Below are 23955 nucleotides of genomic sequence, written 5' to 3' on the forward strand. Positions count from 1 at the left end.
TGTGTCCTTACTATATATCTATCGTTGTTTTCCCCCTTCAGGGTCACGAAAAAATGATAAATTTTTTGAGAGAGACAAGTATATCCAAACCAGACGTTATCAGTGCAGTGGTGTTCCGGGGAGGAACTTGAAATATTAGGTGTACAACTTTGCTTCCGCCGTTTTCCTATAGATAGCTTTAGCGGTAAGTAGTGGTCGAAATAAATAGATCATAGACGTCATGCAATAAACTTGGGCATCTGTCAACATAACCCCATAGAAACATTAGTCGATTTGTGTCTGCATCATAAAGTTATTCTCGATTGAAAATGTCAGTTTACGAGCCAAATTCTCGTCATTTGCGGGAGGTTTTAATTTTCTGCTTCAATATGAAGAAATCTGCGGCTGAGGCTCATCGAATGCTCTCAAATACTTATGGTGAGGCCGCTATTAGTGAAAGAACGTGTCGTGAGTGGTTTCAACGCTTCAAGAAGTGATTTTCACGTCGAAGACCGGCATAGCGGTGGAAGAGAGAAGGTTTTCGAAGATGCAGAATTGGAGGCATTACTTAATGAAGACTCGAGTCAAAGTCAAGAAGAATTGGCACGATCATTGGGAGTGACTCAACAAGCAATTTCAAAACGCCTCAAAGACATGGGAATGATTCAGAAGCAAGGAAATTGGGTGCCGTACGAGTTGAAACCGAGAGATGTTGAACGGCGTTTGTTTGCTTGTGAATAGTTGCTTGAAAGACGGAAGGGATTTCTGCATCGCATTGTGACTGGGGACGAAAAATGGGTTCATTACGATAACCCCAAGCGCAGAAAATCATGGGGATATCCCGGCCATGCTTCCACGTCGACGGCCAAACCGAATAACCTCCCGCAAATGACGAGAATTTGGCTCGTAAACTGACATTTTCAATCGAGAATAACTTTATGATGCAGAGACAAATCGACTAATGTTTCTATGGGGTTATGTTGACAGATGCCCAAGTTTATTGCATGACGTCTATGATCTATTTATTTCGACCACTACTTACCGCTAAAGCTATCTATAGGAAAACGGCGGAAGCAAAGTTGTACACCTAATAGTAAAAAATAAATTTAATTAAGACGTGAGATTTATCGCGGTACAGGGGACACGGCCGAGGAACGAGTTACCTGCTAGCTAAAGCGATTTCTAGCGAAAGGGTGAATTGCGACACGACCATAGATACCAGGCGCAGATTTATCCTGCGAAGGCGAGTATCCTGGTATATTGGCGATGAAATAGACTGGCGACCGTAACAAGGTAGGACAATCTGAAATCCAAAGATTATAATTAACATGAAGGACTGTCCGGTCAGAATCTAACTTAGCCTTTCGTTTAACTCACTAATAAAAATCATCTTACTCGCATATCGAAGCCAAATGATAAAATTGACACGTCTCTAAAATACCTAAATTATAAAAAATTCTAATTTATTTCTCAATTTGCCAATTTTTACAAATAATAAGCAAGATTTTAATGAGTCTGAAAAAAGATAGATCATTTTTACGTCATCATAGGAATTAAGAAAAGTCGGTAGACTGTTAAAATAATTATCTTACTCCTCATTTTTCTCCATATTTCTCTGCCGGGAGCATATGTAATGAACAAGAGACAAGTTTGCATTTTTTTCTTAAGGATGTATTGGACGGATCAAAAATTAATCTGAAACATCAAAACCTATTTACTTTTTGATTGAAAATTGATGGTTATCTTATTCTTATAACTTTTTATGCCAAATATTGCAAATAATCGACTTATATAAAAAAATTATAATGGTTCCATTAAAAAAAAGTTAGTCTTGAAATAATCTTCTGGATTTTGATCCAAAATCAAATAAAAATCATTACCAGATAGCTTCTTCAATATCAAATAACTTTTATTTAAAATATTTTTTAAGATAACACAATGTTTCTGAAATATTTATATGGATCTTTTAAAATGAAATACCCTGTATATAAAGTAAATATTTTCGAAAGTAGTTTTCTCTTAAAAGAACTCTTTCTCTTTTTCTAAAACATAAAATGTCTTTGAAGCTCGAAAGGTCTCTCAGGTAATGCATACCTATGTAAGACCCTTCGAGTTTCAAAGTTCTATTGTTTCCGAAAAAAAACATTCTTTTAAAGATGTATTGGATAGATATATGGTATCGCCATGTATTTTTAATTGGACATTCTTTAACATCCCAAATCATGATAAATTATTTCAAATTTTTTTACTTGCTCGTTTAAAAGTTATTAATTAATGAATTTTGCAATTTTAACATAAAGTCTTATGCAAACTTCGAGAGACAGATAATAAATTATTCACAAACTATGAAAAACCAATGATAAAAATTTTATTTTGTTATATCATGTTCTTCAAATATGTAAAAATCTGCGAAGTTTCAAAACGATTTATTTGCTCATTTTGCAATTATTATAAAAAAAATTACTGTGATTATCGGTTTCATATGATATTGACGTCAAAACGTGACAACGCTGCATAACTTTATTTCTCTTATAGTGGTAAGTTTGCATTTATATTTTTTGTTAAAAATATATTAGACGGATCGTCTCTCTCAAAAATTAATCCGAAACATCAAAAAGTTAAAAGTATACAGAACACGAATTCTAATTGACTAAAAATTATAGAATTATAGAATTATAGAATTAATAAGAATTCCACGAAATCATAATTCAAAGTATTTTTCAATGTAAATAGATCTCGATTTCCAAGAAAATGTATAGATTTTTATATATTTCCCAAAGAAACATTTTTCATTTTAAAAGTTTTGAAATCAATGGTACTTTAAATTCAACCTAAGAAAACTAAAATTATGAAACATTAATTTACCATAAAAAGCGAATAAAATATTTCCAACCATTTTTTAAATTAAAACAGTTCATTTTTATAACCTAGAGTATGATGAAACATTTTTATTAATGATAGAAAAATTGAATATATAATTAATTGAAATACGGTGTGAAACGTGACAACGCCGCAAAAATTTTTCTTTTATTATTGGCAGTTGGTAACAATGTTTTTTGTCAGATTATACGGCTGTTAATGTTACGAAAATTGGATTCGTCTAAAAGAAGAAAGAGAAATAAAGTTATGCAGCGTTGTCACGTTCTGATGTCAATATCATATGAAACCGATAATCACAGTAATTTTTTTTATAATAATTGCAAAATGAGCAAATAAATCGTTTTGAAACTTCGCAGATTTTTACATATTTGAAGAACATGATATAACAAAATAAAATTTTTATCATTGGTTTTTCATAGTTTGTGAATAATTTATTATCTGTCTCTCGAAGCATAAGACTTTATGTTAAAATTGCAAAATTCATTAATAAATAATCTGCATAAGACTTTATGTTAAAATTGCAAAATTCATTAATAAATAATCTGCATAAGACTTTATGTTAAAATTGCAAAATTCATTAATTAATAACTTTTAAACGAGCAAGTAAAAAAATTTGAAATAATTTATCATGATTTGGGATGTTAAAGAATGTCCAATTAAAAATACATGGCGATACCATATATCTATCCAATACATCTTTAAAAGAATGTTTTTTTTTCGGAAACAATAGAACTTTGAAACTCGAAGGGTCTTACATAGGTATGCATTACCTGAGAGACCTTTCGAGCTTCAAAGACATTTTATGTTTTAGAAAAAGAGAAAGAGTTCTTTTAAGAGAAAACTACTTTCGAAAATATTTACTTTATATACAGGGTATTTCATTTTAAAAGATCCATATAAATATTTCAGAAACATTGTGTTATCTTAAAAAATATTTTAAATAAAAGTTATTTGATATTGAAGAAGCTATCTGGTAATGATTTTTATTTGATTTTGGATCAAAATCCAGAAGATTATTTCAAAACTAACTTTTTTTTAATGGAACCATTATAATTTTTTTATATAAGTCGATTCTTTGCAATATTTGGCATAAAAAGTTATAAGAATAAGATAACCATCAATTTTCAATCAAAAAGTAAATAGGTTTTGATGTTTCAGATTAATTTTTGATCCAATACATCCTTAAGAAAAAAATGCAAACTTGTCTCTTGTTCATTACATATGCTCCTGGCAGAGAGATATAGAGAAAAATGAAGAGTAAGATAATTATTTTAACGATCTGTCGACTTTTATTAATTCCTACAATGATGTAAAAACAATGATCTTTTTTTTGGACTCACTAAAATCTTGCTTATTATTTATATATTCATTTTTCGATGATTTTACTTGAACTTTTACGCACAAAATAATGAGAAGAAACAATGGGTACAAAGAGAATACATAGTTGTTTTTAAGAAAAAAATATAGAGCTCTTATTGTTAGTTGTAAATTACATTAAAAAAAAAGAAAAAAAAAAAACAACTATGTATTTTCTTTACACCAATTAATTCTTCTCATTATTTTGTGCATAAAAGTATTGAGGTAAGATCATCAGAAAATAAAAATTTTAGGAGATATTTTATAATTTATGTAAAATTATGTCACAATTAAAGTACAAAATATCTCGTAAACTATTTACTTTTTTTATTATCTTACCTTTATAATTTTTTTATGCAAGAAATCAATTTATATAAAAAAATTGTAGTGGTTTTATTTCAAAAAGTAAGGTTGACCTAGAAATAATCCTCTGGACTTTGATTCAAGGTTAAATAAAGATCACTGTGTGTCAGAGGATCCTCTCAACATCAAATAACTTTTACTTGAAACATTCTCTAAAATAACACAAAGTTTCTGAGATATTTGTGTTTTAAAATAGAATATACTCTCTGTACATATTAAAAAATTTAATTATCTTAGAATCTTATATATATAACACGTAAACTTTAAAGCGAAAAAAAGAATTAATTACAAAATATTTAACTGCAAAGAAAAAAGAATTCTTGATAAAATATGCATTCAAGTTTTACATCTTTGTAAAAAAATTTTATTATGTTACAATTACTTCGATCATACAGACATGAGACATTAAAAATATTTCTATAATATAGAAGAATTTCTCTAATAACTACGTTCTTAGCAATTCGGAAACGTCATATTAAACAAATCGACAAAGGTCGTAATTTGTTACGCGTTTGCAGACATTTGATTCAAGCAACTTTCCATAGATTTGAACCAGTTGGAAATTTCATCGCTGTACCTCATTTCGAAATCTTTCAACCAGCTAATTTCCGCATTCGAGTTTTACATATTTGTAATCAACTTAAACATATTTGTACAATTTAAACATATTTGTAGGATTTATCGAATTAAAAAAAAAATTAGTCTATTTTTTCAAATTGCAATTGTCGGGCATTTCAAATTCATTGGTGTTAAAAAGAAATCTTCCTTGGTGTAAAAATGTAAGTAAAAGACACGTAGAATATCTTTCGTAAGAGAATCAGAGTAAAAATATATAAGATAACCCGGGAAAAATATTTAGATCTAATTATATACAATTTTATAGATATAATTATGTATGGATTTTACCCTGATTTAATCATATATAAATAGATAAATTGTTTCTGATTAGATATAATTATGTCGCATTATACATACTTTATATACATGTATATGATTAGATACAATTATATATTTTTAAATATAATTAGATCAAATCTTTAATAAAAAATCAAAATATATTTTAATGAATAGATTATTTATTTATAACACTTTTATATTAATTTATTTATAAATAATCTTATATGTAAAAAAATACTGCTTATATTTTTATAATAAATTAAATTAACATTATTATATTAAAAACTTAGAATTTTTTGTGTAAAATTATAAAATATTATAAACTATGAAATTCATAATAATTAAATAAAATTGAAATTTAATTTGCAATAAAAATTCATCTTTTTATGAAACAAAAATTATTATTTAATAAATGTTTGTAATTCGCAAATATTCTTAGTATTATTCAGTTCAACTTATAGCCAATATGTTGTACCTCAAATGTATGACATGTACTAAATAAATTTAAAAAAACTAAAACATAAATGATAAAGATATTGTGAAATTTTAAAAAATAAGATTACTAAAAAGCTCTTTACTCATTTCTTGCTTCTCTTTTTATTTCTCCAATCCTTTGTATTGTAGTTCGATGTAAATCTTTCTTGTTTGTGTGATCCAACCATGTTTGACTCCGTAATCAATGGACAAATCTGAAAATGTATAGTTAATAAAATTTTATGATTTCTAAATAGAAATCTATTACTAATATTTTTTACAACACATAAATTTCTATTAATTATGATTAAGATTATTATAATAATGTAAAAAATTATTACTTACTAACTATTGCGTTAACTGCAAAAGGATGTAAGCATGGAACTTTAACATTTTGCCAGTCTTTTCCTTGAGATCTAGGGGATTGTCCCCACTCAGAGTACTCGTACAGTTAATATCAATGCTACTTTTTTAAATACTCCTGTTAAAAGTCTTGTAGCAATATGTGATTATCTGTGAGAACTCCCTAAAGCAGCATAATATATTGCATTTCTACAATAGAAATTATTCTTTAAGTGCACTATCTGCAATCAAATTTTTTGTTCAATAATTTATAGTATAATTTTGCATTTAATAATCCTTAAGGAATTTTATTAAAATTAAGAATTTTATTAAATATTAAATTAATATTTATAGTACAATAAATAATCTTATTTAGAGTATTTACTCGAAGTCTTTTTCATACAACTGATTATCTGTATTTTCAAATTCTTCTATTTCAATATCATTATCCTTCTCACGATTTTCTGTATTATCAACATTCTTAAGGATTTATGATTTCAGATTGTGTATCTGAATTTTCTATATTCATTTTGTTAAAAGGAAAATTTGTACACTGTCTCTTGATACAGATAGCGCTGCGTGTAATATGTTTCTCCGTTTTCCTTTCTTAGTTTCTTTTTGTTTTTATGCAGTTAGTTACTAGAAAAAGGCGCTGCACTAATTTGTAGGTTACTCTGTATAACGACACGTTTATTATTGTACGTTGAGATATTACTGTACGAAATAAAATCTTACTTTATTTACTACCACTGCTATATAATTATCAGGTTATGGGCCCAGAACAAAACGCCCAGCAAAAGTAAAAGGTCAACGCAACGGGAAATAAGTAAATTAATCGTACATATTCGTTCCGGAAATCTGTTTGTGAAAACTAACCTACAACATGGTGGAAGAAGACACATACAAGGTTCCTCTGTTTGATGGAACAAACTTCAGCAACTGGAAGTTCCGTATGGAAACCCTGTTAGATGAACATGATCTGACAGATTTCATCGAAAGAACTGTAACTCAGATGGTCGAGTTGAGGACCACGGACACAGCGGAACAACGATCCTTGAAAGAAACGCAACTACGATTGCTGAAGAAAAGTGATCGAAAATGTAAGTCTCTAATTGTACAGCGGATTGCAGATAGTCATCTAGAGTACATTAAGGACGAAGATACAGCGTACGGAATCTGGAACATCCTGAAGAATACATTCGAAAGAAAAGGAATCGCAAGTCAACTCAGGATACGGAAGAAGCTGCTGACTATGAAGTTTGATACTTCAGAGACAATGAGTGCACATTTCTTGAAATTTGATAGACTAATTCGCGAATTGAAATCTACAGGTGCTGTGGTTGAAGAGACAGACGTAGTATGTCATTTATTATTAACTCTACCAACGGAATACGATGCTGTGGTAACTGCATTGGAAACATTGTCGACGGAACAACTAAAAATTAGTTTCGTTAAAAATCGACTATTGGATGAAGAGGCTAAGCACTGCAGTTCGGATGTAACAGATGATGGAAATAAACATGCAGCGTTTGCGACTAGCAAAAACATCATCAAGAAAGGTAACAATACTAAAGTTACAGATAAGAATAAAATTAAATTTAATTTTCAGTGTCACAATTGTGGAAAGTATGGCCACAAAAGAGTCGACTGCAGAAAACCTCAGAAAGACAATAAAAATGTATCCGGAAGTGCACACCTCACCACGAAGAGTCACAGGAAAAATTCTGATACAGAAGAAGAATTCGCATTCAACACGGAAACTGAGCTTGAAGGAAAAACCTCTACTTGGATACTGGATTCAGGTGCAACGGAACATTTAGCTCGTTCGAGTGAAAACCTTGTAAATATCAAGACTCTGGGAAATCCAATACAGCTACACGTCGCAAAGTCTGGTCATAAATTGACAGCAACGGAATGTGGAGAATTTAAGGTACGCACGCAAGTAAATGGTCAAGTACGGTCTATAATAATAAAAGAAGTGCTAATTGTACTTCATCTCCAATTTAATTTATTGTCTGTTCGAAAGCTAGAAATGAACGGATATACAGTGCAATTTTGCAATAGAAAAGGCATCATACAGAGAGATCACATTATAGCAGTTGCATATCGGAAGAATAAATTATATGAGCTTGAATTCTGTACTGAATTTGTGACAGCAAATGTATGTAATAGTGAGAATGATATTGAAGTTTGGCATAAAAGATTCGGTCACATAAGTTACAGTGCGCTGAAGAAATTGCCGTCAATGGTAAATGGAATCAAGTGGAACGAGAGGATCATCAAACCAGAGTGTTGTAAAGTATGCATAACTGGCAAGCAAACTAAATTGCCACACTCACAAACTCGTATACGTGCAAAAAGGCCCCTGCAACTAGTACATAGTGACGTATGTGGCCCCATGGACACGGAATCCTATGACAGGAAGAGGTACCTGCTGACTTTCATCGATGATTTTACACACTTCACCGTAACATACACATTAACTGAGAAGAGTGAAGTTTTCAAATATTTCAAACAATATCAAGCAATGGCAGAAGCGCATTTTAATTTAAAGCTGAGCAGATTGAGATGCGATAACGGACGTGAGTATCTTTCTACTGAAATGAAGAACTATTGTGTTCAAAGAGGTATCCAGTACGAATTCACTATCAGATATACGCCACAGCAAAACGGAGTTGCTGAACGCATGAATCGTACTATTATAGAACGTGCACGGTGTATGATTCTAAATTCAAAGTTAAGCAAAAAGTTCTGGTCTGAAGCTGTACTCACCGCAGTTTATCTCATAAACAGGAGCCCGACAGAAGCAATAAAAGGAAAAGTTCCTGCAGAACAATAGTATGGAGAAAAGCCAGACGTTCAGAAGTTAAGAATATTTGGATGCATAGCATATTTAAAACTACCCAAAGAATTAATTGGAGGAAAGTTTGATTCACGCTCCAAGAAGTGCCTAATGGTTGGATACTGTACGAATGGCTACCGCCTTTGGTGTCCAGAAGAAAAGAAGATTATTCTTGGTCGCGATATTATTTTCAACGAATCAAGATATAGTCTTGAAGAGGACTTCTATAAAGCAACACCTAGAGAAACTCAAGAAAAGGCTACATCGTCAACTGAAATAAATCAGATCAAAGATAGTAACAATAACTCAAGTAGTTCAGAAGAAAGTGACACATATAGAAGTGCTGACGAGGAAGAACTGGATCATGATGGAAATACAAATATATCAAAGCCAGATAATCTATTATACAAAAACCTGTTACTCCACGATGCAGTACAAGAGTCAAGACTCGACCAAAACATCTAGAAGACTACATCGGAATAGCACTAAATGCTGAAGCATTTGTTGAAGACGTCCCTCAAGATTATCAAGATATTAAACAACGAGAAGATAAGGATAAATGATACAACGCAGTTCAAGAAGAGATTACATCTCTATTATCAAATAAAACTTGGACACTTACAAAACTTCCCGCTGGCAAGAAAGCTATCGATAATAAATGGATTTTTAAAATCAAAAGAGATCAAGATAATAATATTCAGCGGTATAAGGCCCGTTTGGTAGTAAAAGGTTGTGCGCAAAGAAGAGGATTCGATTACACTGATACTTACGCACCTGTGGCACACATTACTACAGTTAGAACTCTTCTATCATCAATTACGAAGGTCTATTTACAAGGCAACTAGATGTGAAAAACGCATTTCTGCATGGACGAATAGAAGAGGATATATATATGAAAAGGCCTCAAGGTTTTGAAGAGCAATTAACAAATAATGAACTAGTATGCAAATTAAATAAGTCTCTCTATGGCTTAAAACAAGCGCCCCGTGCTTGGAATGCAAGATTTGATCAATTTGTTAAAGGTCTTAACTTAAAAAGATCTGAAACTGATATGTCTCTATACTAAGATTACAAAAAGTTGCAAGTTATACATTCTGCTTTATGTAGATGATATTCTTTTGGCAGGTAACAATGAACAAGAGTTACTTGATTTGAGAGATGCATTGATGCAAGAGTTCCCAATTACAGACTTGAAGACACCGCACTATTTCCTCGGAATGAAGATTGAATTTCGGACTGATGGTATTTTTCTAAGTCAACGAGCATTCATGGAACATCTTCTGGAGCGCTTTAATATGGCGGAGTGCAAACCAACTAAAACCCTTATGGAAGCACGAGTTAATTCAACAACTGAAGAAGGAGCAGAGTGCATCATTGAAGCTAAGCCGTATCGTGAATTGGTCGGATGTCTGATGTACTTGATGATCTATACCAGACCAGATATAAGTACCGCAATTAATTATTGCAGTCGTTTTCAGAACTGTGCTACTGAAAGCCATTGGAATTGCTTGAAGCGTATACTACGCTACATCAAAGGAACTCTAGACTATGGCTTATATTTTCAAAAGAAGAAGTGTTCCGAGCCACTACTAGCATACGTGGATGCTGATTGGGCCAACGACAGTGATCGAAGATCTATTACCGGATACCTGGTTCAAATATATGGTGCTACGGTAACATGGGTAACCAGGAAGCAGCCTACAATAGCTCTGTCATCGACAAAATCGGAGTATGTGGCATTGGCCACTGCCGCATCTGATGTCATATGGTTCAAGAAACTATTGCGTGACTTGGGAATCAACTATGAAGAACCTATTACTGTTTTTGAAGACAATCAATCGTGTATTCATTTGTTAAGTAAATGGGAGCATTGCAGGCTAAAACACATTGACATTAAATATAATTTTGTGAAAGAACTATGTAATAGTAAACAGTTGCAAGTTAAGTATATTTGTACTGAAGATCAGACTGCAGATATTCTGACAAAAGGTTTGACAGGTGCACGGTTTGTCAAACTACGGTCACTCATGGGTGTGAGCATGTTCAAAGCTTAAATTTTATTTTATTCTTAGAGTTGTCAAATTGCAAGGGGGTGTTAAAAGGACAATTTGTACACTGTCTCTTGATACAGATAGCGCTGCGTGCAATATGTTTCTTCGTTTTCCTTTCTTAGTTTCTTTTTGTTTTTATGCAGTTAGTTACTAGAAAAAGGCGCTGCACTAATTTGTAGGTTACTCTGTATAACGACACGTTTATTATTGTATAGATCGGCATGCATAACTTCACCAGGTAATTCCGCACGCTGTTGACGCTGCTTAAAACTATTTTTGTGTTGCTTCCCCTCAATGCATGAACTGCAAAACTGGTTGTCATCAACAAAACCAATGTTATTTATCTTGAGAAATTTTCTGACATGATTTTTGTTTTGATGGCCGAGGCGTTCATGCCACACATGCAAAGAGTCTTTTGTTGACAAATTAATTTCACCTATACATGCCTTTTCAGGCTCCTTCACACGAAGTATCATCTTGAACAGCTGATCAACACGCTTTCCACAAGCTTTGACGGCACCGCATTTCACAAACTCGCAACTGTCCTTTGAAGAGTTGAATTTCATGCCCTTGTCCAGAACTGATACTACTGAGAATAACTTTCGACGAGCAGCTGGCACAAATAGTACATTTTCCATTTTTCCTGGCAGCCATTTTCCATCGACGAAAGCTTCAATCTTGATCGTTCCTTTTCCTAGAGCATCCATTGTAGTCTTATTTCCAATATAAATTTTAGCTGGCGTATTGAAATACTCAAATGATGCAAACCAGTCACCTCGATTCGTCACATGATCTGTTGCACCAGAGTCCACCACCCATGAATCATTATCAAGCTCCGCTGTCATGGCTTCGCAGACAAAAGCTTCTTCCTTTAGACTATGATGTTGGGTTTTCTTCTGCTTCCTTGGACAATATTGACGAAAATGTCCTTTTTCTCCACAGCTATAACATCTAAATTGATGACTGGGATTGTTTTTCCCTTTTTCATTAGACTGCGATGATTGTGATTTCTTAACGTTACCACTGGTGTTGCTGCGATCATGCTTCCTGGGTTTGCTTGCCACCAACGCAGCCATCTGCTCTTGTTTTCCGACTCGAATTTTCCGACGTGCGTCATCAGAGGTTAATACCTCAAGCAGATTACTGAATGTCTGTTGGTCTTGCGCTCTTGCCCACCATGCTTGACGAAGACTCTCATATTCCTCTGGCAGCGTGTCCAGCAGCTTAACTGTTAGGGATTGCTCATCCGGCTTTACGTTCAATTGCTGCATGCGTAACACCAGTCCCTCAAATTTGGAGATGTGAGTCACCATGTCATCCGTACTATCCATGCTGAAATTGAAAAATTCGGATTGTACAGTATGTGACGCTTGCTTTGTCTGTTCCTCATAAATCGTATGCAATTTTAACCACATCTCTCGCGCTGTCTCACATGAAATTAACAACGCCATTACTTTAGTTTCTAATGTTCTAACTATTATCTGACTTGCGGCTCGATCGGCTTTGTCCCATGCAAGTGTCGCTTGATACTGTTCTTGTTGCTCAGCTGTCGCACCTTGCGGCAGCGATACCGGCTTTACAAATTCCCCGATACATACTTCATGTGCTTTCTCAGTTCCACGCAACAGATTCTTCACGACGAACTTCCAAACGTTCCAATTTTCTGCACCTCGCAGTTTCTCTATTCCTTGATATTCCATTGCTAGGTTAGGTCGGACCGTCCTCACAATAACCAAGAAGAAAACCGAACAAAAAAATCGTTTACTCACTTTCCGAGTGTATAAACATTCACGCGAAAACCACGTTCTGCTACCATGTTAGATTACTTGTTCGTTATCGAATGCAGAATAACAACGTTCCTCAATCGTAGTTAAAAACTTTCTTTATTGTATTACTTGTACATCCATATGTATGCGCGACATGAGAAGGAGAATAAGAAGAGAGCGTGCTATATAGAAGGTTTACCAACCTTGACAACTCAAACAAAAAAATGTATCTAGAGAGAACTAAAGGCGGATAATTCAAATTAACAAAAAATACGTTTTATCTTAACAGTTTCGATGAGTCGTATGACTGCATGTACTTGTTATTAGCATGTGCGTATCTGTTGGAACATTGACTTAGACCGCCGCGTATACCCCGTTCGATAAACATAACCATGTCGATATCGGTAAGCAATTCAAACGTAATATTTGTATGTTTTAACATGGCGTCCCATGTATACCCGAGAAGAGTATAATAATACGCAGGGTCGAGTCCATAACTCGCGATGCAAGTGTCGCGAAAGTTTTCAAAAATATCTGCTAATAATAAGACATCAGTGAAGGAAGAGGCGGATCGTAAGAAGGAAGTTTACATGCTGCGAGCAGCAGGAGAGGAGACGTCGGAAGAAAGTCTGGAAGAGTGTACGGAAGGGTTATACAGACAAAGGAAGGAGAGAGTTAGAGAGCGGAAGAAGATTCGAAAGGAGGAGGAAGAGGAAGTGAAAGGGTTAGAAGAGACAGAGGAGGCGAAGAGGGCAGAGAGGAATGAGAAGAAAAGGAGGGAGGAGAAAGGGGCAGAAACTGGCAAGAGGAAAGAGATCAGAAAGAAAGAAGAGCAAGGCCGAAAGGTAATTGAAGAGAAGAGTGGAAGAAGGTGGGACCCAGAGAGGGAAGAGGAAGAAGATGAGAAAGGAAGATTAAGGCAAGGAGCTAGTGTGAAGAGGGGGATGGAAGGGGTGACAAGGGGTAAATGGTCAGAAGGAAGCTGCGGTGAGGAAGAAGAGGAAAGGGAGAGAGAAGGGAGCTCAATGAAAAGGGATACAAGAAGAAAGGGGACAAAAGATGGAAGGTCGAAAGCAGAGAGGAAAAAGGGAGAAGATGGAAGAGAAGGAAGGAAGAAAGGGGGAGGAGGGAGAGAGGAAGAGGTAGTTCGATGGGGGAACTCAGAGGAGGAACTGGGGAGCAAGGAGGAGAGTGAAGAAAACGGGGGAAGAGGAAGAAAGAAGGAGGAAGGAGAAGAGGTGGAGGTTAATAGAAAAAGAAGAGAAAAGGAACAACGGGGAAGAAAGAAGATGGAACATGAAGGAAAGAAGAGAGAGTGAGGAGAGAAAGGAACAGATAGATAAAGGGGGTACCAGAGAGGAAAGAAGAGAGAAGGAGCAGAAAAAAGAAAAGGGAGGCGAAAAAGGAAAAAAATGAAGATATGGAAAAAGATAGAAGAGAGAGAAGAGAAGTGGAGGAGGGAGACGGAAGAAAGGGAGGAGCAGGAAAGAAGATGCAAGAGAAGAAGAAACTTGATATGGAAACGAGTAGATGGAGAGGACCAGGAAGAGAGGAGGATTTTTGTTGAGGAAATTGTAGGACGAGTGTTAGGGAAGGAGGCAAGGATAGGAGGAATAGTGGAAAGGATAGGAGAGGCGGGAACACGGGTGCTGATTGTGGAAATGAGGGAGGAGAAGGACAAAGAGGAGATGCTGGAAAGGTGCTGGGAGATATATTGGAAGTGGGGAGTCCGTATAGATGAAGATCTGACGATGGAGGAAAAGAGTGCAAGATGGAGAATAGTGGAGAAGGCAAGGATAGAGAGCAAGAGAGGGAGAACAGTGGTAATAACGAACAGGAAGATTCGGATAGACGGAAAGGATGAGTGGACGTGGGACGTAGAAGGACGGAGGTGGATAGAACGGCAGAAAGAAGAATAGAGGAAGAGGAAGAGGATGAACTACGGAGATGAAAGACGGAGATAGGGGGGAAAGATGGAAGGAAGAGAAGGAAGAGAAGGAGGGAAGAGCAAGGCAAGGGGCTGGTGAGAAGGGACGACGGGGACGAATTGGTTAAGAAAGAAGTTGCAGCGACGAACAGACGAGGGGCTAGAGGAGAGAAGAGGGAACCGACAGGGAAGGTGGAGAGAAGGGAGGTCAAGCTGGAGAAGACAGAACAGGACGAAAGATGGGAGAGAAAACGAGTAGAAGGAAGGACGGAGAGCAGAGAAAGGGAGAGAGAGAGGAGAAGAAAAGGGAGAGAAGGTGGATTACATGTACTAGTCAAATTGTGAGGTCGCTTATGGCCAGGTTGAGTGGAGAAGGGAGGATTGTAAAAGGTTTGGGAATGCTCCTTGAAAAAGCACCTTTATAACCCTGAGGGGAATAAATATCTTTATCTATCTATCTAATAAGACAGAGCTGTCCACGTTTTGCACTTTTCGGCCGATTTCCGAGGCTCACCGCCTAGCGGCCCCCACTTACGCTCGAGACCTTAGCAACGCGTGGCCCGATAACCGTAGTTGCTAAGGTCTCGAGCGTAAGTGGGGGCCGCTAGGCGGTGAGCCTCGGAAATCGGCCGAAAAGTGCAAAACGTGGACAGCTCTGTAATAAGACATCAGTTTTTAAGTACAGATCGCTATATTCGCCTAGAGTTCGAAGGGAGAATCGATTCCAGACGTTCTCGGCGTGCGCGTAATCGCTCTCGGATACAGTGTCACCGGTCAAGGAACTATAAAACGATTCGCGCGGCGGTAAACGCATGTCCTGCAGCTTGTCCACGCAGTCAATGTACTCGTACGGAAAGACACCTTTTCGCGTCAATAATTCGAAATTGTGAGTGGATAATGCGGAAAAATTGAAATGTAAAATTTTTAACTTATTCTTATCGAGAAAAGATGCTAATTTGTTAAGACTAGCACTGAGAAATTTGTATGAATCGATGAATCGTAATTTTACGCAAGTTTTCCGATCTTTGTCCTCGGTACTATTGACAGTCTTTGTAAATGAAATGTATTTTTCTTTTGTTATTGGAAGCACATCTACGCGTCCTTCGTATGCGGTAGCTACTTCTTTTATGATAAAATGTGCGTCGTAACCGGATAGATTGTGGAAAACTACAGGAATGACATAAGAGTCTTTGTAATTTAGATTGTAGTTTGAGTGTGCGGGACCCCTGTATCGCCCAGTTAGATGACAATGATCGCGTACTCGATTATCGTCCGGCGCAAACGGTTTTTCGTAAATGTGACATTGCGTGGCGCTATGAAATTTTTCCCATCTTGCGTTAATTTTGTCATGGGGACATTATCAGACAAAATACCCTTTACGCGATGCGCTAATTCCTCGAGTTTGTTGGCGAACCACGCGACACAATCGGTGCCGCGATAAGATCGGTATGCGGATAATGTTTCATCGTACGAGCATTGCACGTAGTACCCGACGCTAAATACCTCGTGATGTTGATCGTATGACACGTGTTCCGATGTCTTTCTCAGCACACACTCCAAGTCGGCGTACACTACAAACGGAAGTCACTCCTTTCTGTTATAGTTGTCGAAGCCGAACCACTTGTCTTTATCGCTTGGTAATCTGATTGTGCAGTCGTTCATTTTTCGACAGTCCACAATGTGAGCCTCCAACTTTTCGCTCAAATTAAAGTAGTGCAAGCATCTGTGAAAGAAAAAGAAATTACAATTTTATTTACAATTATTTTATATAATTTAAATTAATATACGTACCGATCGCAGATATATTTTTGACCATTGTGTTTGCTCAGTTGCGAGCTTATGAGGTGAGACAGATTTTTGATATACGCGAAATGCCCAACGTTGTCGTCCTCCTCCACGTACAGCAAATTTACATGTTTTTCTCTTTTCCGATCGGCGAATTGTATCGGAAGAATTGATAATTCCTTCTTCCTCTCGATGCTGTAGACGTTGATTGAGATATTGTTTATATGTTCAAACTTTTTAATTTGATTCAACGTCATTGGAAACTCAATGTTTTGTAAATTTAGCACCGTCGTATAGTGCGGATATGAAAATTCTCGTTCCACATTTCTTTCTGCGGGGTACAGAGCGGCCACCACTGACCACGCGAAACATGCATTGTCTTTAGATTGCACGTTCACCACTGCTCTCTTCGTCATAATTTCTCGCGGTAATTTAATATGGCATCCCGCGCGCATAGGATTGCACTTGTTGACGTTGACCGTAAGATCGAGGATTCGTGACAATGCCCATCCGCTATCACGTTCCTGGAACCCTTCGAGAGACGTCAATGTGGTTTCGATGACGTGCCGCTCATACCACTCGCGTAAATCGGACGTGCGAAAGAGTTCATAATTTCTCGTGTTAATACTTTTGTTGGCGCGCTTATCACCTGTCACAAACTCACCGTTGAACACAGTATTTACTTTTACACAGTTGTGTATTTTTATAACGTCTTACACTTGCTCGAGTACTACACTATTAGCGTCTTCCAAAAATTGTCGCGGTTTGATATGGTCTGCGTTAATCACCGCACCGGTCAGTATACGATTTTCGAACGCGATATCGATCTCTCGCCAAACGAGTTTTCCCGCGTTATTTCCGCCACTGTAATTACCACCACTGGATATAAATTGTCTCCTCAATCGAGTTTTTGTACCCTCGAGTCGCGCGATTCGAGCAACCAAAGATTGTCTATATCCAATCGAGAGTCGCGGACGCTTGACACGGCTGTTTTCTTCGAGCAGTTTGATAAATTCCTCGCAGCGCAGCGCCCATTCAAAATACTCGCCCAAGGTGGCGACTTGATGGGACCGCTCCAAACAGGTCGCATTCAGTCTGCTCAATGTTTTCCATTTTTTTTCTCACTACTATGTCACTGCGTACAAACTGGGCACATATCACATGGAATTATTATATGCAATGGATTTTTACAATTGCAGCACCATCGACTATCCACTGCATCATGTGATTTAATTACATGCTTCCGAACAGCATACATGTGCCCGAAGTCTTGAATAGAGATCATACACGAAGTACATAGAGCTAGAGCACCACCCGTCGAATAGTAAAAATATATGGTATAAACTTTAGTACGTCCGCAAGGATTTGTGAATTGTCCACTATCTTGTCGTCAATATCGGTATCCTCACTGTGATCACTAATATAATTACTGTCATCCGACAGCGCGTGATCTTCGTCAGACGACTCGTCTAATATCGCTTCGAAATTATTATTACTATTATTATTATTTTCCATTTCTTTTTTACTCACTACTATGCCACTAACACTTCTAATACAAGAAAGTAACCACTAAACTTTTTTTCACCTCTGCATCTATACGCTTTCAAATCGTACTATGGTTTGACGCGCTCTCATCCTCCTTATATATATATATATATATATATATATATATCATCTAATTCTGTCTCCTTTTTTAACATTTGGCGTATCTCAAAAGATAGTTTCCCATATCGCGCTGCCGTTTTATGGATAGAGGAGTAAGGACACATAGTCCAGTCAAATTAGATCAAAATATAGCGATTTAAAAAAATAACCGGTAAAAAGCTATAAATTGGTGGAGACCTTTATTTTGGCATACTATTGAACATACTGAAAGTCCGGACCTCTATCTGTAGGGCTCGATCCGCCATCTTGGAAAAAAGGTGCTTCAATTCAGTTTTTTCCTCATATCTCGGTAATTGTTGATTCTATCGTATTGAAGGTTATAATAAAAAATGAAGCTCATTAAATTCTCTATAAAAAAGGTCGAATACATTTTTTTCATATCTTTAATAGTTTTTTTGTAATACACTGTTTAATATATGGATATTTGTATTTTATGTCTCAGGCTATCGTAAAAATCACTCTCGGTGTAAAATCTGTAAGAAAAAATTTAAATAGATAAAAAATATCAAATGTGTGCGTGATATTTCTCGTACATATGAAAATTTGACAACTCTTACTATTTAAAATTGTAGTACACGACTAGTACTGGGGGTAGCGTCATCTATAAGATTCTTCTGAGCCGTTTCCTGAGGTTGTGAATCTGCAGGGCTATGATCATCATCTCGATCTTCAGCATCGATCACGAAGAAATCATTCTCGTCAAGCTCCCTCTCAATGGAACTCTCCTTTTCCATGTCAAAAGTAGAATTTGAATTCAGACATGATGTACCATGGCAGTGGCCACATATAGCCGCGCAGTTTAGTCCTGCTTGTCTACACCCACATGATGAAGTGCAGCCTTTTTTACAATTACATGATATTAATGTCAGCAATGAATCCGGAGCTGGTGCCTTGAGTGTCAGTACAGGTTTCAGAAAGTCATTGATTTTTTTCCAACCTCAAAGTTCAGGGCATTTCTCATTACCGCGCCACTTTTGTACCTGGTAATACACGCGGAACGAATGTTGCTGAGCTGCTGCAGCTGTAGAGGGCAACGAAGCTAAATTCGATTTACTCTTGTACGCTGACTTTGTGAAAAGATTGTACCGATGTCGATTCAAAGATGTCTCAGTTACAGGTGCACCGTATATAGCCAAGAAAAAACGTTCTCCAGCTCGAGTAATATCATCATGAGAAGCGTTGTCATCATTAAATGTTGTTACGATATCATGTAAATCTTTTCGTTGCCTCAATAGTTTAAAGCATTTTAGTTTTCCCTTTTGGAAGAGACACGATGTTGTATCACAACCACTAAAAGCGTGTGCAAATAAAATTCTATCTCGAAGTCCTCCATATGATTGTAAAGTACGAGAACAGTAGATCTTGCGTTCGGCTTTTCCTCTTCCTGGTTTCAGGAAATAAATATTCCGTTCTTGTGGAGCTAGAGCAATTAGTAGAACGAGAAGGTCTATGTCCTCACCGACAATCACAGCTTCTTCGGAAGAAGATACTTCTATCGCTGTTGTGACGATAAGAGAAAAACATCGTCTGTAGCCTGTTTAACGGTAAAACCTTCAGCCTCAAATTTTTCCGATAACATCGAAATCAATCGGATCTTATTTTTTGCGTTGCCCAGAAACTTTTCTTGTGTGACAGTGGCTGTCATTGTGTCATCAAATAGTATGTCAGCACTCGTATGTTTCGCAGACCGTAGGCATTGCTCCGCTGTTTTAGTGCTGGAAGCGCTGTTGGTATAACCATCGAATACAATTATAGTTGTTGCTCTGAAATGGTTTTTCACGTAGTTTATGTACGTGGCGCAAATTGACCGATACGTCTGATTTTGATGCCAAATTACGCGGTGCAAGAGATACCCACCGTCAATGACATGTCTGCAATCATTGAAATTCACGCAATCGCGCGACTCTTCAAGAATATCGTACAGCGCGGATTTTTTAGTCTTCCGCATACCCGCCTCATTAAATAGAGAAAGTGGGTATGGTGCCAGTTCGTATTCAAGGTAATCGACTAATTGTTCGTCATCTTTCTTTGCAATAATAATTCTTTGAAAGAGCAACAGAGGATCGATTGGCACTATCACGTCGTGGATTTTGATAGCAGAGTTAATTGTAGCCAGAGGATGAACTTTATCAACACGCTTAAACTTTACGTCTTTGAAATTATTTCCGATGATTTTCTTAATCCCGTGTACTCCAATTTTTAATGCATTGTAGCAATCTATGGTGCTATCGCCGACAACTCCAGTACTAATCGAAAAAATTTTATCAGAATTCGGGAAAGGATCGTGAGAAGACAGTCAGTGCTGCAGTCGATTTACGTCTTCATTATCTCGTTTCATTCGTGACTCCCTTGAATCGACATGCTGCTCTCCACTGACAAAGGATAAATCGCAGAATTGTTCTAACGTGTCACAGATGTCTAGAAGGGCAGGCATTGCCAAAGTCCATTTGCCAAGAATACTGTCTGTAAAACCTCGACCAGTAAGACCGCCGACAGTTTTCATGCTTCTCATCAAGGTTTGCTCAATAACCATGTCCGACCAAGTTCCAGACCAAAATTTGTCAGTCCGTCTGATTGTAAAAAATCCTTGCTCTACAAATTTACGGCATTCTTCAGTATCCATATGAGATTCCAAATTGAACATATTTTGAAGATACAGATGACATGCCTTAGCATAAAGGATGTGGCCACTAGCATGGAAGAATGGCAGCATATTTTGTATAATCTGCAAATGGGTTGTCCAGTCACCTTCTCTCTCAGATTGTATAAATTACTTGATCAAAGTCACCATGTGGAAATATTGGATCCACAATTTTGCTGTAGGACCTTTGCCTTCTACCTTCTGCAATTGTAGCGTGAGTTTCTTGTGAATCTGTTGAATTACAGGCTCTGCTGTAATTGATGTCAATGTCGGAGGATTATGATTAAAGTCATGCAAAATATCTCTGATAGCTTCACGTTCTTCGGTGTTTAGATCGATTTCTTGTAAAATAATTTTTGCCAGAGCCAATTGAATCAATAAGTGCCCTCTAATTGCTCGTGCATAAGCATCCCCTGACAGTATTTTTTCGACCGACAGTGGGGCATATATCACACTCAATAAATCTTTTAGGCCGCTACCTGCCATAATAAAGCCAATACTGCCAAGAAATGACATTAGAAGATGAAATCCTCCGAGTCTTGGTACGACATTACCCAAGTCTGAATCTTTACCCATCGCCGCGACTATATCCCGTGCTTTGACGTAAAGGGGTTGATCGAAAGTGACAAAAGTAGTTTTAATGCTCAATTTTCGGGATTTTTCGACAGCTGCACATAATACGGTATAAATAGTGTCATAGCTGCTCGGTGGTGAATTTAAAAAAGGCAAATAAATTACTTTGGACCGCTCAAACTTTTGCTCAATGTTCAACGTTTCCATAAACCCTCTCCATCCAGGGATATTAGCAACCTCGCCAAACTTTCCGCACATCCAAAGCACGTCAGATAGTGATGGCAGTTGGACGTTTTCCTCTAGCTTTTCCAAGCATGGCAGATCACCAATGACGATATTCTTCAATCCTGTTCCATTTATGTTTTCGAATGTCTTCAATGATATCACACCCTGTTTTCCAAAATCGGCGGCGTTGGAATTTTCGTAATTTTAATGATCGATGGCTTAGGAATAATTGCTTCAGAAGGAGTCACACAATTAATCCCGCCCATACTATGGAATGTGTTCAATCCGTCAATGGTGCAAATGTTGAAATCTGCATTATCAAACACAAATTGGCAAAATACTCCCAGCGACACTTCAGCGACGGGTTGTAGACTTGCTGAAGCTTCCAATAATTGTGCCTCATGATATGATGCGCTGAAGCCTAAGTTAGACAGTAGCGTCACTAGATTTTTAGAGCCAAATTTCCGGTATAAAAAAACAGCAACGCTGATTAAAAGTGGTGACAAGAAAGATCTTGGCCTGGTCGCCAACATAATAACGTGCGCTATTGAAATGCATTTTCGTTTGAGCTGCTGCGATTGGCATTTTCTTCCTTTAGCTATAACGTTTTCCAGAAAAATATCGAGGGATTCCGGTATGCAGTCTTTTACATCTTTTAAAAAATCATCGCTTGAAGGATATACAGACGTATTGTTGATTTGTGAGCGAATATCTTCTCGAATTATGGCTGCAGCTGCAGTGACTACTCGAAGGCGTTCTTCTCGTTCATTGACTTTCCTTTGTTCATACCAATGATTCGATAAAATTTTATATCCTGTGTTTCGGAAACATATAGTAGTAACCTTGTTATTTGTTACTATAATAATCTCGTCACCGTATTTTTCTTTTAGTTTTCTTTTGATTGTTAGTTCGCTAGGAACGTAGTCTTTGAATAGTTCAATCAGGTCAAGCAAAGAAAACTGACAGTCGTCATTATTTTCAATGAAATCGAAAATCACTTCCATAGCTGTCGTTACCTCGTTAATAAGAGGGCGTCCGCCCTTATCTCCTGTAGTTGGTTTTTTGAAAAAATTTATATAACAGCGTTCGTGATATATTGCTTCAACAGCAACTAAGTCCGATATACCTTTTAACCGCTGCTTCACTTCTCCAGCCCATTTGTCTCCTCTCTTTTCAGCCGCTTGTAGAATGCTGCCTTTAACCTGTAGGGTCTGGACACGATGCACTTTCACACGTTTACTGGTCTCCTTCTTTCTTTCTTTTTCATAAAACGCCGCATCTATGACTTCCGTGCAGTAAAAGCAAGCATTTTTAAAATCGAAGCTTGGGATCGACGACCTGAGTTTTCCCTTTATCTGAATATTAGTTGAACTCTCACTTTCGGTAATGTTTTTCAACGCAGCCTTAATATTATCTTCCCGGGTGTAGTCTTTTCGGCACGACACATGTAAAATCACGGAACTTAGCTGTCTCAGTTTTCCAAATCTACCGTCCTTCCTACGTTCACTTGATTTGATTAAAGTATTTAGTCCTTTTTGTTTCACATTAACAATTTTTTCAACAGAAAGATTTTCTCAGAGAAAACAATTAACGTTAATATCCATTTCTTCGTACTAACATGAAAACTAATATTTTTAACAAGTATGCTATAAATGTACCAGAACTGGGATCCTTGGGCCCAGGTAGAACTAAGGACTATTGTACGAGACTATTTCAAGGAATATTATTATCGCATATATTCTGAAAAGTTTTGCATTGTTGCCAATAGTTTTTTGTTGATATTTCGAACGCGTAGAATCATAGATTTAAGAGTACAGCGCATAAATAAAAATTATTTATGTATTCACCGGTGTATTACAGAGAAACTATTAAAGATATGAAAAAAATGTGTTGGACCTTTTTTATAAAGAATTTAATGAGCTTCATTTTTCATTATAACCTTCAATACGATAGAATCAACGATTACCGAGATATGAGGAAAAAACTGAATTGAAGCACCTTTTTTCCAAGATGGCGGATCGAGCCCTGCAGATAGAGGTCCGGACTTTCAGCACGTTCAATAGTATGCTAAGATAAAGGCCTCCACCAATTTATAGCTTTTTACCGGTTATTTTTTTCTTTTTTGCTAATTTGACTGGACTAACAAGCTGCCGAACGTCAACGCTTTTGTATTTGCACCTATAAATAAC

The 23955-nt window shown here is 36.6% G+C and overlaps 1 pseudogene; it reads right to left on the reverse strand.

The window, feature by feature from the left end:
• Positions 1-6049: 6049 nt before the first annotated feature.
• On the reverse strand, positions 6050-6820 carry LOC145937813 (uncharacterized; annotated as a pseudogene).
• Between the last annotated feature and the right edge of the window lie 17135 nt (positions 6821-23955).

The sequence above is a fragment of the Prenolepis imparis genome, unplaced genomic scaffold (assembly GCF_030444845.1).
Source record: "Prenolepis imparis isolate NDT839.2.m4 unplaced genomic scaffold, iyPreImpa1.0 SCAF_6, whole genome shotgun sequence".
NCBI classification, from domain to species: Eukaryota; Metazoa; Arthropoda; class Insecta; order Hymenoptera; family Formicidae; genus Prenolepis; species Prenolepis imparis.